Raw genomic sequence first — 12,246 nt, forward strand, 5'->3', positions numbered from 1 at the left:
GAATGATCAGTAGGGGAAGAAGGGGATAAAGAAAGGGGGGGTAATCAGAAGGGGGAATGAAACATGAGAGCTTTTGTGGTTCTTAAATTGCAAGATGCCCTCCAGCAATAACCAATCAGGAAACATAGGAAAAAGAGGGTTTATTACTTACAGGGCCTGAACATGGCACAGCACACCTGGGGCTACACAGACACACGCACACACGCACACAGCGTAAGCACACAGGCATAGGGTTCTGCTTTTATTAGAGGTAGAGGATGGGGGCCTAGGGTTATATGGGCTCACTTTTTATTGGTGAATTTAAAGTGCAAGAAGAGGAAAAATAAGTGCCCCAAATAGTTATCAAAATCACCCAGGAACTCTAAGACAAAGGAGCCTCAGTGTGGGGAGGTGGCCTGTCTCTTTATCTAGACCTGTGGCTGGCAGTGTTTTTAATGAGATAGCGATCTTTGAAGTAAGTGCCTCTTTGAAGTGGATGAGTTGGCCATCAAAACTTAAGTCAGGCACTTGCTTTACAGAAAAGAAAGAAACCTCAAATGTCAGGGTTTATACTAAACCACCATTTTACTCTTCTTTGAGTTTGTTTTTCAGATTCCACATATGAGATCATGCGGTCTATGTCTTTCTCTGCTGACTTATTTCATTTAGCATAATGCCTTCAGGTTCATCCATGTTGTCACACATCGCAGGATTTCCTTTTTTCTCATGGTCGAATAACATTCCATTGTGTAGTGTTGTTTCTGTATTTTAGCTATTGTGAATAATTCCACAGTGAACATGGGGTGCAGATACCTTTTTGATGTCCTGTTTTCATTTCCTCTGGATATATACCCAGAAATAGGATTGCTGGGTCACATGGCAGTTTTATTTTTAACTTTTTGAGGAACCTCCCTACTGTTTTCCATAGTAGCTATGCCAATTTACATTCCCACAATAGTACACAGAAGTTTTCTTCACATCTTTGCAAATGCCTGCTGTCTCTTTTCTTCTCCATGATAGGTGTTCTAACAAGTGTAAGGTGATACCTCATTGTGGTTTTGATTCTCATTTCCCTGATGATTGGTAATGTTGAGCACCTTTTCATGTGCCTGTTGGCATTTGTACTGTCTATCCACTTCCTCTGCCCATTTTTTTTTTTTTTTAAGTAGGCTCCACGCCCAGCATGGAGCCCAGTGTGGGGCTTGAACTCATGACCCTGAGATCAAGATCTGAGCTGAGATCGAGTCGGTCGCTTAACTAACTGAGCCACCCAAGCACCCCTGCCCATTTTTTTAATAGGGTTGTTTCTTCTTGTTGTTATTGAGTTGGAGGAGTTAATTACATATTTTGGGTATTAACTTCTTATCTGACACATGATTTGCAGATATTTTCTTCCATTCTGTAGGTTGACTTTTCATTTTGTTGATTTTGCTGTGCTGAAGCTTTTTGGTTTCATGCAGTCCCAGTTGTTTATTTTTGCTTTTGTTGCTTGTATTTTTGGTGTTAACCAAAATCATTGTTAAGACCAATGTTAAGGAGCTTCTTCCCTATGTTTTCTTCTAGGAGTTTTATGGTTTCAGGTCTTATGTTTAAATTTTTAATCCATTTTGAGTTAATTTTTGTGAATGGTGTAAGATAGGGGCCTAGCTGCATTTTTCTGCATGTAATTATCCAGTTTTTCAAACATCATTTGTTGAAGAAACTATCCTTTCCCCCTTGAATCTTCTTGGCTCCCTTGTCAAATATTAGTTGACCACATGTATATGGGTTTATTTTTGAGCTCTCTATTCTATTCTGTTTGTCTAAGTGTCTATTTTTATGCCAATACCATGCTATTTTAATTATTTCAGCTTTGTAGTATAGTTTGGAATCAGGAAAAATGGTGCCTTTGGCTTTGTTCTTTGTCAGGATTCTTTAGCTATTGGGGGTCTTTTGTGGTTCCATACACATTTTAGCATTTTTTTTCTATTTCTGTGAAAAATGCCATTGAAATTTTGATAGGGATTATATTGAATTTATAAATGGCTTTGTGTACTGTGGACATTTGAACAATATTCATACAAAACATGAACACACAATATCTTTCCATTTATTTGTGTCAGCTTCAGTTTCTTTCATCAGTCTTGTGATTTTCATAATATAGATCTTTTACCTCTCTGGTTAAATTTATTCCTAAGTGATTCATTGTTTCTGATGCAATTGTGAATGGGATAGTTTTTAAAAAATGTTTTTCATTATTAGTGTATAGAAATGCAATTGATTTCTGCATGCTGGTTGTTCTATCCGACTCTACTGAATTTGATTAGTTTCAACACTGTTTTGGTTGAGTCTCTGGATTTTCTCTATATAAAATATATCAACTGCAAATAGTGACAATTTTATATCTTCCTTTCCAATTTGGATGCCTTTTATTTTTCTTGTCTGTTTGCTCTGGCTAGGTCTTCCAGTACTATGCTGAGTAAGTGGTGAGAGTGGGCAACCTTGTCTTGTGCCTGATCTTAGAGAAAATGTTTTCAGTCTTTCACCATTAAGTATGTTAGCTGTAGGTTTGTTGTATATGGTCTTTATTATGTTGAGGTATATTCCTTCCATACCCAATTTGTTAAGGTTTTATTTTTTTATTTTTTTATTTATTTTTATAAAAGATTAATTTTTCTGAGGGAAATAGAGCATGTGAGTACAAGAGGGGAAGGGGCAGAGGGAGAGGGATAAGCAGACTGCCCATTGAGCAGGGAGGCAGGGAGCCTGAGGTGGGGGTCGTGGGGGGGATCATGACCTGAGCCGAAGGCCGATGCTTTAACGTTAACCGACTGAGCTACCCAGGCACCTTATTGAGGGTTTTATAATGAAGGGATTTTGTATTTTGTCAAATGCGTTTTCTGCATCTATAGAGATAATCATATGATTTTTATCTTTCATTCTATTAATGTGGTATATCACACTTATTGATTTGTATATATTGAACCTTTCATCCCAGGGATAAATCCCATTTGGTCATGGTGTATGCTCTTTTTCATGTGCTATGAATTTTGTTTGCAAATATTTTGTTGAGAATTTTTGCGTCTTAGGTTCATCAGGAATATTGGTCTATAGTTGTTCTTCTTGTAGTGTCCTTATCTGGCTTTGGTATCAGGGTAATACTGGCCCTGTAAACTGAATTTGAGTGTTCCCTCTTTTTCAAAAAATTTTTTGGAAGAGTTTGAGAAGGATTGGCATTAATTCTTCAGTAAATGTTTGGTAGAATTTGCCAGTGAAGCCATCTGGTCCTGGACTTTTTTTGTGTTGGAGGTTTTTTGATTACCGATTCAATCTCATTTTCTTTATTGGTTGGTTTGTATTTTTTATTTCTTCTTGATTCAGTCATGGTAGAATGTATTGTTTTTAGGATTTTATCCATTTCTTCTAGGTTGTCCAGTTTGTTAGCATATAATTGTTGATAATTTCTTACAATCATATGTATTTCTGTAGTTGTAATATCTTTTTCATTTCTGATTTTGAGTCTTCTCTCCTTCTTTGTTTTGTTTTGTTAGTCTAGCTAAAAGTTTGCCAACTTTATTCATCAAAAAACCTAGTTCTTAGTTTTGTTGATCTTTTCTGTTATTTTTCTGGTCTATGTTTCATTTATTTCTGCTCTGATCTTTTTTATTACCTTCCTTCTCCTAACTTCGGGCTTGGTCTGTTCTTTTTCTAGTTCCTTGAGGTGTAAAGTTAGGTTGAGATTTTTTCTGTTTTCCTAATACATTTATTGGTATCAGCTTTCCCCTTAGAACTGCTTTTGTAGCATTCCATAGGTTTTGGTGTGTTGTATTTCCATTTTAATTTGTTTTGAGGTAATTTTAATTTTAATTTTTAATTTTTAAGATTTTATTTATTTATTTGAGATAGAGTGCATGCACAAGCAGGGGGTGGGGGGAGAAGTAGACGGAGAGGGAGAAGCAGGCTCTTCACTGAAAAGGGACCCCGATGCAGGGCTCCATCCCAGGACTCTGGGATCATGACCTGAGCTGAAGGCAGATGCTTAACTGACTGAGCCACCCAGGCGCCCCTTGAGGTAATTTCTTTTTTGACTTCTTCTTTGATCCATTGGTGGTTTAGGAGTGTGTTGTTTAGTTTCTACATGCTTATAAAATTTCTGGCTTTTCTCTTGTCGATTTGTAGTTTATAGCATTGTGGTCAGAAAAAGATACTTGGTATGATTTTAATCTTCTTAAATTTGTTAAAACTTGTTTTATTACCTATTGTATGAACTATCCTGGAGAATGTTCAGTGTACACTTGAGAAGAGTATGCATTCTGCTGTTATTAGATGGAGTGTTCTGTAAATGTCTGTTAGGTCCATTTGGGTTAATGTATGGTGCTAGTCCAGTGTTTCTTGAATTTCTGTCTGGTTGATCTGTCCACTGATGAAAGTGAGGTATCGAAGTCCCTTGATATTATTGTATTGTATTATATTATTTCTCCCTTCAGATCTGTTAGTATTTGCTTAATATATTTAGGTGTTATGATGTTGGGTGTGTGTATATGCTTATGATGGTTATATCTTCTTGATGAATTGACTCCTTTATCATTATTTGGTGACCTTGTCTTTCGTTACTGTGTTTTTTGGCTTGAGGTACATTTTGTCTCATGTAAATAAAGCTACCCCTGCTTTATTTTGGTCTCCACTTGCGTGCTATAAATTTTTCTATCACTTCACTTTGAACCTATGTGTATCTTAAATCAGAAGTGGGTCTCTTGTAAGCAGTTTATAGTTGGGGCTTGTTTTTTAATCCATCTAGCCATTCTGTGTATTTTGATTGGTGAAGTCAATCCATTTATATTTAAAGTAAGTCTCTCTCTGTGTGTATGTGTGTGTGTGTCTCTCTCTCTATGTATGTGCGTGTGTGTGTGTGTGTGTGTGTGTGTGTGTGTATAGGAACTTATTCTTACCATGTTATTGCCATTTTGTAGTTCTATTACCTTTTTCTCTGTTTCTGTCTATCTTTATAAATTGGTGGTGTTTTTGTGGTGGTATGCTCTGTTTCCCCTTTATTTTTATGAATGTAGTCTGGGTTTTTGCTTTGTAGTTATCATGAGGCTTACATAAAACATTTTATAGATAAAATAGTCCGTTTTAAGCTGATAGCAACTTTGCATACAAAACTTCACCCTTTTACTCTCCCCTTTTATGTATTGGATGTCATAATTTACTTTTTATATTGTGTATTTGTTTTCAAATTATAGTAGCTGTAGTTATTTTTAATATTCTCTTTAACCTTTACACTACAGTTAAGTGGCTAACATATTATCCTGTTATAGACTTGGTTTTCTAAATCTGACTATATGTTTACCTTTGCCAACGTGTTGTATACTTTCATATGTTTTCATATCACTATTTAGCTTCTTTTTATTTCAGCTTGAGGAATTCCTTTCTGTATTTCTTGCAGGTTAAGTGGTGAAGAACTCCTTCAATTTTTGTTGTTTGGAAAAGTACTTCAAATATATAAATATATATGTATATATAATAGATAATATTTACATTTATATTATTTTTTGTATGCTTTATATGACATCTATAAAGGATAATTTTGGATAGAGTATTGTTGGCTGGCAATTTTTTCTTTCAACACTTTGAATATGTCATTCCACTCTCCTAGCCTATAGGAGTTTCTGCTGAGAAATCCACTGACAGGCTATTAGTCTTTTCTTTTTTCTTTTCTTTTCTTTTCTTTTCTTTTCTTTTCTTTTCTTTTCTTTTCTTTTTTCTTTTCTTTTCTTTCTTTTTTCCCTTTCCTTTCCTTTCCTTGCCTTTCATTTCCTTTCCTTTCCTTTTTTTGTAAGTTACAATCTTTTCTTTCTCTGGCTGCCTTTAGGGTTCTTTTTACCTTTGGTTTTTGACATTCTCATTATAATGTGTCTTGGAGAAGGTCTTTTTGCATTGAGATACTAAGGTGATCTATTAGCTTCATGAACTTGGATGTCCATGTCTTTCCTCAGGTTTTTGAGTTTCTTAGCTCTTATTTCTTTAAATAAACGTTCTGCCCCTTCTCCCTCTCTCCTCCTCTGGAACCCCAATTACTTGAATATCTGTGTTTGATGGAGTCCCGTATATCATGTAGTCTCTCTTTGTTCTTTCATTTTTCTTCTCTGATGGGGCTGTTTAACACTGTCTATCCTCTAGCTTGCTTTATTCTGTCTTCCACTTGGTCTGCTCTGCTGTAGATATTCTCTATTGCACTGCACTTCTCATTTCATTCATTGAATTCCTCAGCTCCAGAATTTCTTTGGTTCTTTTTTTATGATTTCTATCTTTGTTAAATTTCTTATTTTGTTCATGTATTGTTTTCCCGATGTTGTTGACTTGTCTGTTTTCTTGTTGCTTATTGAGTTTCCTCAAAAAATTTCTTTAATTCTTTAACAGCTAGATCAGAAGATACTGTGCCTTTGAATTTGCTTATTAGAGGATTATTATCTTTGGTGATGGCATGCTTTCTTGATTCTTCATGTTCCTTATCGTTTTGTGTTGTTTCCCTTGCATTTGAGGTACCCAGTATTTTCTCAAATCTTTACTATCAGCTTTCAGGTGGGATATATGATTTGTTGGTTCCGTTAAATCTGGGGTTTTCCTCAACCTTGTATCAATACACCTGTTCCATACTTCTTGCTCGTGACAGAATTCTTAAGCATGTATATATCTTCCCTCATTCTTACAACTTACCAGACTGGCAGCTGGAAACCTCTCTTTAATTTTCCAGAAGGTGGTGCTGCAGGTCAAGTTTGTGGTTTCTTCCTTGCTCACGAGGTCTGTTTTTCTGAGAGCACACCATTTACTGGATTCTTGCAGCTGCACTCTAGAGCACAGATAAGGAGCTGCCTTCAGAATTAGGGAGAGTGTGGGTGTAGCACTCAGGATGCTGGGGGTGCCCCTGGGCCACTGGGCAGGTCTTCAGGTCAGGTTCACCCAGAGGCTGTGGGCAGACTTCCTGCTCAAGTCCTGAGCACTGTCAGCAGAAATCACATCCCTTTACTACCCTTTGGCATTCTTACCTGCCTCTTTTCTGAACTCCTCCCTCCTGCCAGTCATAGGAGGTCCCACCTCAGCAGTCTGGGTGTTGCTAAGAAGGGGTTTTTCTGGCAGCATCCAGCATGGCTGGGGAAGCTGAACCCTTACTCGCTGTTCTTTTCTTATCCTGTGGGGGAGGTGGTAAGGGCTCTTTAGGTCAGCCCTGCACAGTGTGGCCTAGGAGCAGGGGTAGTGCTGGTGCAATTCCTCGTACCTTCTCCAGTGTGGCAAAACTTGTATTTTTACCCCCAAAGCCATGCTGAAATCCCCTCTGGAAGGCTGGACTTTTACAAAGTCTCTTTTGTTGTGGGTTTCTGTCTAAGTCAGCACTTTCTAGGTTTTCCAGACCACAGCCTAGAGGGGTTGGGGCAGACTTACTGGCTCCTGCTGGTTTTACAGTCTATGCCAATGTCTCTCTGCCTGTTACTGGCTGCACAGGTGGTGAGACTTCTTCGGGGTCCCTTGACATAAGGTGCTGGATCCCACAGTTCCCACAGAGGCACTCTTCATGGATAGATGCCTAATGAGTTGTTAAAAAGTGGGACAAAAAAAGAAGACATCTTATGCTGTCATGATAGTGACATCAGTCCATGAACAGATTTGAATGTGCTTGCATGGGTTAGCTTGACCTCTTGTGCTGCTGTCCTTATCCATGAGAACCACATGTCCCAGATAGTTCTGGTTTCAGAATGAGAGTCACAGGGAGCTGACCTACAGCCCAAAGGAGTTATACTTGTCTGTCCATAGATCTATGAGTGAGAAAAAGATGCCTTTTTTTGTATGTCATTGAGATTTTGGGTTTGGTTTGTTATACAACATTATTACAATGTTGACTAATAAGCTCTTAACTGTTTTATATATATATATATTTAAAGATTTTATTTATTTATTTGACAGAGAGACAGCCAGCGAGAGAGGGAACACAAGCAGGGGGAGTGGGAGAGGAAGAAACAGGCTCATAGCGGAGGAGCCTGATGTGGGGCTCAATCCCGTAACGCCGGGATCACGCCCTGAGCCGAAGGCAGATGCTTTAACCGCTGTGCCACCCAGGCGCCCCGATATATATTTTTAAAAAGATTTTATTTATCTCTTTTAGAGAGAGAGCACAAGTCGGGTAGGAGCAGAGGGAGGGAGACAAACCAACTCCGTGCTGAGCTCGGTGTCCGATGTGGTGCTCTCGATCTCACGACCCTGAGACCACGACCCATGCAGAAACCAAAAGTCAGGTGCTCAACTGACTGAGCCACCCAGGCACCGCTTAACTGTTATATTTTACGAAATTCTGTATACACAGAAACATATATATAAATTTTACGTAAGTGCATAGCATAATTATGATTGTTTCACATTTTTTTTCTTGTCCTTATTAGGTTGGCTACCCCTCTTTTTCTCCCCCAGGTCTACCCAGATAAGCCACCTTTTCCTTCCCAAGTAATCTATGTTAAGAGCCTAGTTTGTACCTGTCTGGATTTTTCTCCGTATTTCTTATGTCCTCCTACACAATAACATGAAGGAGTACTCATACGCAGACATGCAGGAGTGCCATTCGAAACATGTAGCAACCAGTATCGCAGAGTACGAATCAACATTCAGTGTGGCTCCATCAGTGTATACTGGCCGAATGTGAACTCTGGCCGTGCATGTATGCACACACACGTGTGCATGCCCACAACACATACACACGTGCGACCAAAGTTTTTGTCACTGTTTTACAAAAATGACAATATTATAAACATTTTTTGCCTTATTTTTCTACCACAATACCTAATCCCTAAAATTTGAATGGTGATATGGCTTTTATTCATTCTTCCTAATTGCTGTATAAAATCATATTAAGTGGGCTAGATGTATCAACATTAATTCAGTAGTGCTATATTAACAGACTTTCCCTTTATTACCAATGTTTTTGTTACCACGAACAATGCCATAGTTAACATTCCTGAACATACATCATTATGTACTATTGTTTTCAAGCTGTAGGGCATCAAGGCCCAGGAATGGAACAGGTGAATTGAATGATGAGTGATAAATTTTGTTAGAAGGTATCAGATAGCTTTTCAAAGTTCTATGATAATTTACATTTTTACCATCAAGATTTAAAGAAATCCGTTTTCCCTATATCCTACCAAGCAGTAGGTGCATGGTTTTCTGATTTTTGCCAACCTCATGGGTTTAAAGTAATAATCTGCATTTCCCAAACCACTAGCGAGCTCACCCACCTTTTCATGTGTTGGCTGTTTAGGTTATTTCCTCATATCTTTGCTCATTTCTCTATTGTGTTGTTTGTGTCTTTGCCAATATGTAAGAGGTTTTGCATATCGTAGATGATAACCCCATGCCTCGACTGAAAAGGTTTTTCTTTACCAGGGACTCGTCCATTGATTTGGTTTAGGTTGTCTCTTGCCATACCACAATGTTAGTCCAGTCATGAGAATGTGCCTTCCTTCCCCATCTCTGTTTCTCCCCCATCTTTCTCTGTGTGTGCATGAGCATGTGCGTGCCTCTGTTTCCCTTCCCCTCTTTCTGCCTTTCTGTGTGTTTCTTAGTCTCTCTTTTTCTCTTGTTCTCCGTCTACTCCCTCTTACCTGGCTCTTTACCCCTCACTTTTTCAGCTCTGCGTGAACACTAATTTTCAGTGCAGGGAGCACTTTTTCTTGCTTGCGTTGTTTACAAAGCTAAGATGGACCCAGGAGGTGACTAGAGCCAGCACAGTAAGGGATAAAGCAACGTGTTTTCAAAATTGGCTGAATTGGGGATCCCTTGAGGTTTTTGGTTTTTTTTTTATATAGATTTTCCAGTCTATCCTCTGAGATTCTGTCTGTAGGTCTGGAGTAGGGTGTGATATACAAATGGCTATTTATTTTAAAACCCCTCCAGGGTATTCCAGTACACTGTCAGGGCTAGAAATCTGTGTAAATGCTGGATCCGAGAGGATAACCAGATGCCCCCCAGTGCAGGCAGCTTGCTTGGGTGATGGGACAAGCTAGGGCATTACAGTCTCAGGTTACCCTCAACAACCACCTAGCTCAGCACAAGACTGCATGAGGGGCTCACGTGGAGTAGAAATGATGAAGTAAGTCTACTGGCCTCATATTGCAGGATCTCAAATGGCAAAAGAGAAAAAGGCCAGGGGTGAATCAGTGTAAGAGCGGCTGCAGTGTGGCAAATGGACACTGGGGGGCAGTGTGGCCCCATGTGGCTTGGAAACCCTCTAACTCAAAATTGGGGCAGTTCTCAGCTTCCAGGAAGGCTCTGGTGGGTGAAAGGCTGTCCCACCACCTACCTCCCCTACTACTCTTTGTCCCTGTCCTACAGAACTTGGCTCTCAGATGATTAAAGTTCATACAACATTTACTGTGTATAAATTATCTCATGTTCAATACCGTCCGGAGTTATTTAATCTCTATAGCAGTCCAAGGTAGGCATATTATTTTTCTTCTACCAAAGAGGAACCTGCAGCTTAGGGAAGGAAGTTAATTTCCTAGTGGGTGTTCAAAGCCAGGGTTTAAACTCAAGACTTCTGACTCTAAGCCAAGTGTTCTTTGCAGTCAACAATTGCTACTTTATACAGCTAACATTTAATTCGTTCTGAACATATTAATAAATGCTTATTTACCAATTAATTAATTTATATATGCTGATCATTTCTTTTCTTCTTCCTTTCTTTCTGAAACAAAGGGATCAGTCAGGATAACTGAGTTAGCTAAGAAATCTTAAAGCCCATGACCATTGGCATTTTAACAAGAGACGGAAGAAAGAAAGAATGAATGGCCATGGGGTTGCCTACTCCACACAGGTAGACCCTGGAGTCACACTGAAAGTCGGCAGACATAAAACAGGATTTTATTTGGCTAACATGGCTAAATTTCGGTGGATTTGGAGGGGACATTGCCTTGCAAATAGGCACGGTCACCACCATCTTCTTTCCATTTTTGTGCCTCACTCATCTGTGTTGATGGCAGCACCGGGCTGATGGGTCCTGGCAGGGCTACCTCGAGAGACCTGCCTTTGGGCCTCGAACCTCCCCCCACTCCATCTCCCTTCCCTTGCTCTCCTTCACACTGGCTGTTGCACGTAGCTGGAGGTTCTCACACCTGTGATGGGTGCATTCGTGGGTCCACTCTGCTGCTTCGAGCTCCCAGGCTGCCTGGGTTTGCCAGGGCTAAATTTAACTGCAGCTGCTCCATCACATGCTCTGGTATTTTCAGCCCCAGGAACACAGGATGGCTGAGCTGGAAGTTCCCGAGGGCAGCTGGCCAGGGCTCACCAAACCCACTGTTATGAGAAACAAACTGAGGGCTTCAGAGGGGAGGGGGGTGGAGGAATGGGACAGACTGGTGATGGGTAGTAAGGAGGGCACGTATTGCATGGTGCACTGGGTGTTATACGCAACTAATGAATCATCAAACTTTACATCAGAAACCAGGGATGTACTGTATGGTGACTAACATAATATAATAAAAAAACATTAAAATAAAAAAAAAATTAGCATCCAGGTTTTCCAAGGGCTTGGTTCTCCACACCCCTGCCCCCTTTTATTTTCTTAGTTGGAGTGGAGAAGAAAGGAGAAGGCAAGAAGTGATAGAGAGTAAGACAATACAAGATAGACCCTGGGGGCCCTCTGAATTTGCTTGGTCATTTCTCCATTCTTCACAACTGTCACTGTTAGGACATGTGAGTGCTGGGAGGTTGTGAGCTGGACACCATCCTTTCCAGCTAAGCCCAGTGAAGGTGATGGACGTGGCCAGAGTCACCCTTGATCGGTGGCCAAGAGGAGGGTATGGTCTGCATTGCACAATGATGGACTTTCTGCTGGCCTGTTTTTACCCTGCCTGCTACCTCTGAGTCACTGTCCAAGGAATTGCCAGCCTTGCTCCAGTGTTCTTCAAGTGTCATCCAGTGTCCTTTCCTGACCTGAGTGTTATTGGACAGAGGGTACGTTCCCGAAAGCCTTGGCCCATAGCCCCTGGAAGTTCCCAGCGAGCGTATGCTGTGGTGCTGGTAGTCTGTCTGGCCAAGAGAGCAGATGTATGTGCAAAATCATAGGCTTTTAGTGGCAATTACAAATAGATGAAAATGGGCCCAGAGATGGAGCTGGTGGCATTGAGGGTGTGGGGAGGAGAGATGCACAGAAAGGGGGCATGTGACTCCTCCGTGCTGAGGCCCTGGGCAAGGGGGAGGCCTGCCGGATCACGGGAACCACCCTGGTTGTTCTCAGTTGGTGCA

General features: G+C 40.2%; 1 long non-coding RNA gene across 8 annotated transcripts in view; it reads left to right on the forward strand.

The window, feature by feature from the left end:
* LOC148110420 (uncharacterized) overlaps positions 1-12,246 on the forward strand; it is a 191,319-nt gene that overhangs the window by 62,519 nt on the left and 116,554 nt on the right. The window contains exon 1 of one of the 8 annotated variants that reach the window (XR_015724053.1): positions 24-4,803. The exons of the other annotated variants lie outside the window; for them this stretch is intronic. This is a non-coding gene — a long non-coding RNA (uncharacterized LOC148110420). Of the gene's footprint in view, positions 1-23; positions 4,804-12,246 lie in introns of those variants that run through there. 8 annotated transcript variants of the gene reach the window in all.

The sequence above is a fragment of the Ursus americanus genome, chromosome 3 (assembly GCF_024610735.1).
Source record: "Ursus americanus isolate L20-20 chromosome 3, mUrsAme1.1.p, whole genome shotgun sequence".
NCBI classification, from domain to species: domain Eukaryota; kingdom Metazoa; phylum Chordata; class Mammalia; order Carnivora; family Ursidae; genus Ursus; species Ursus americanus.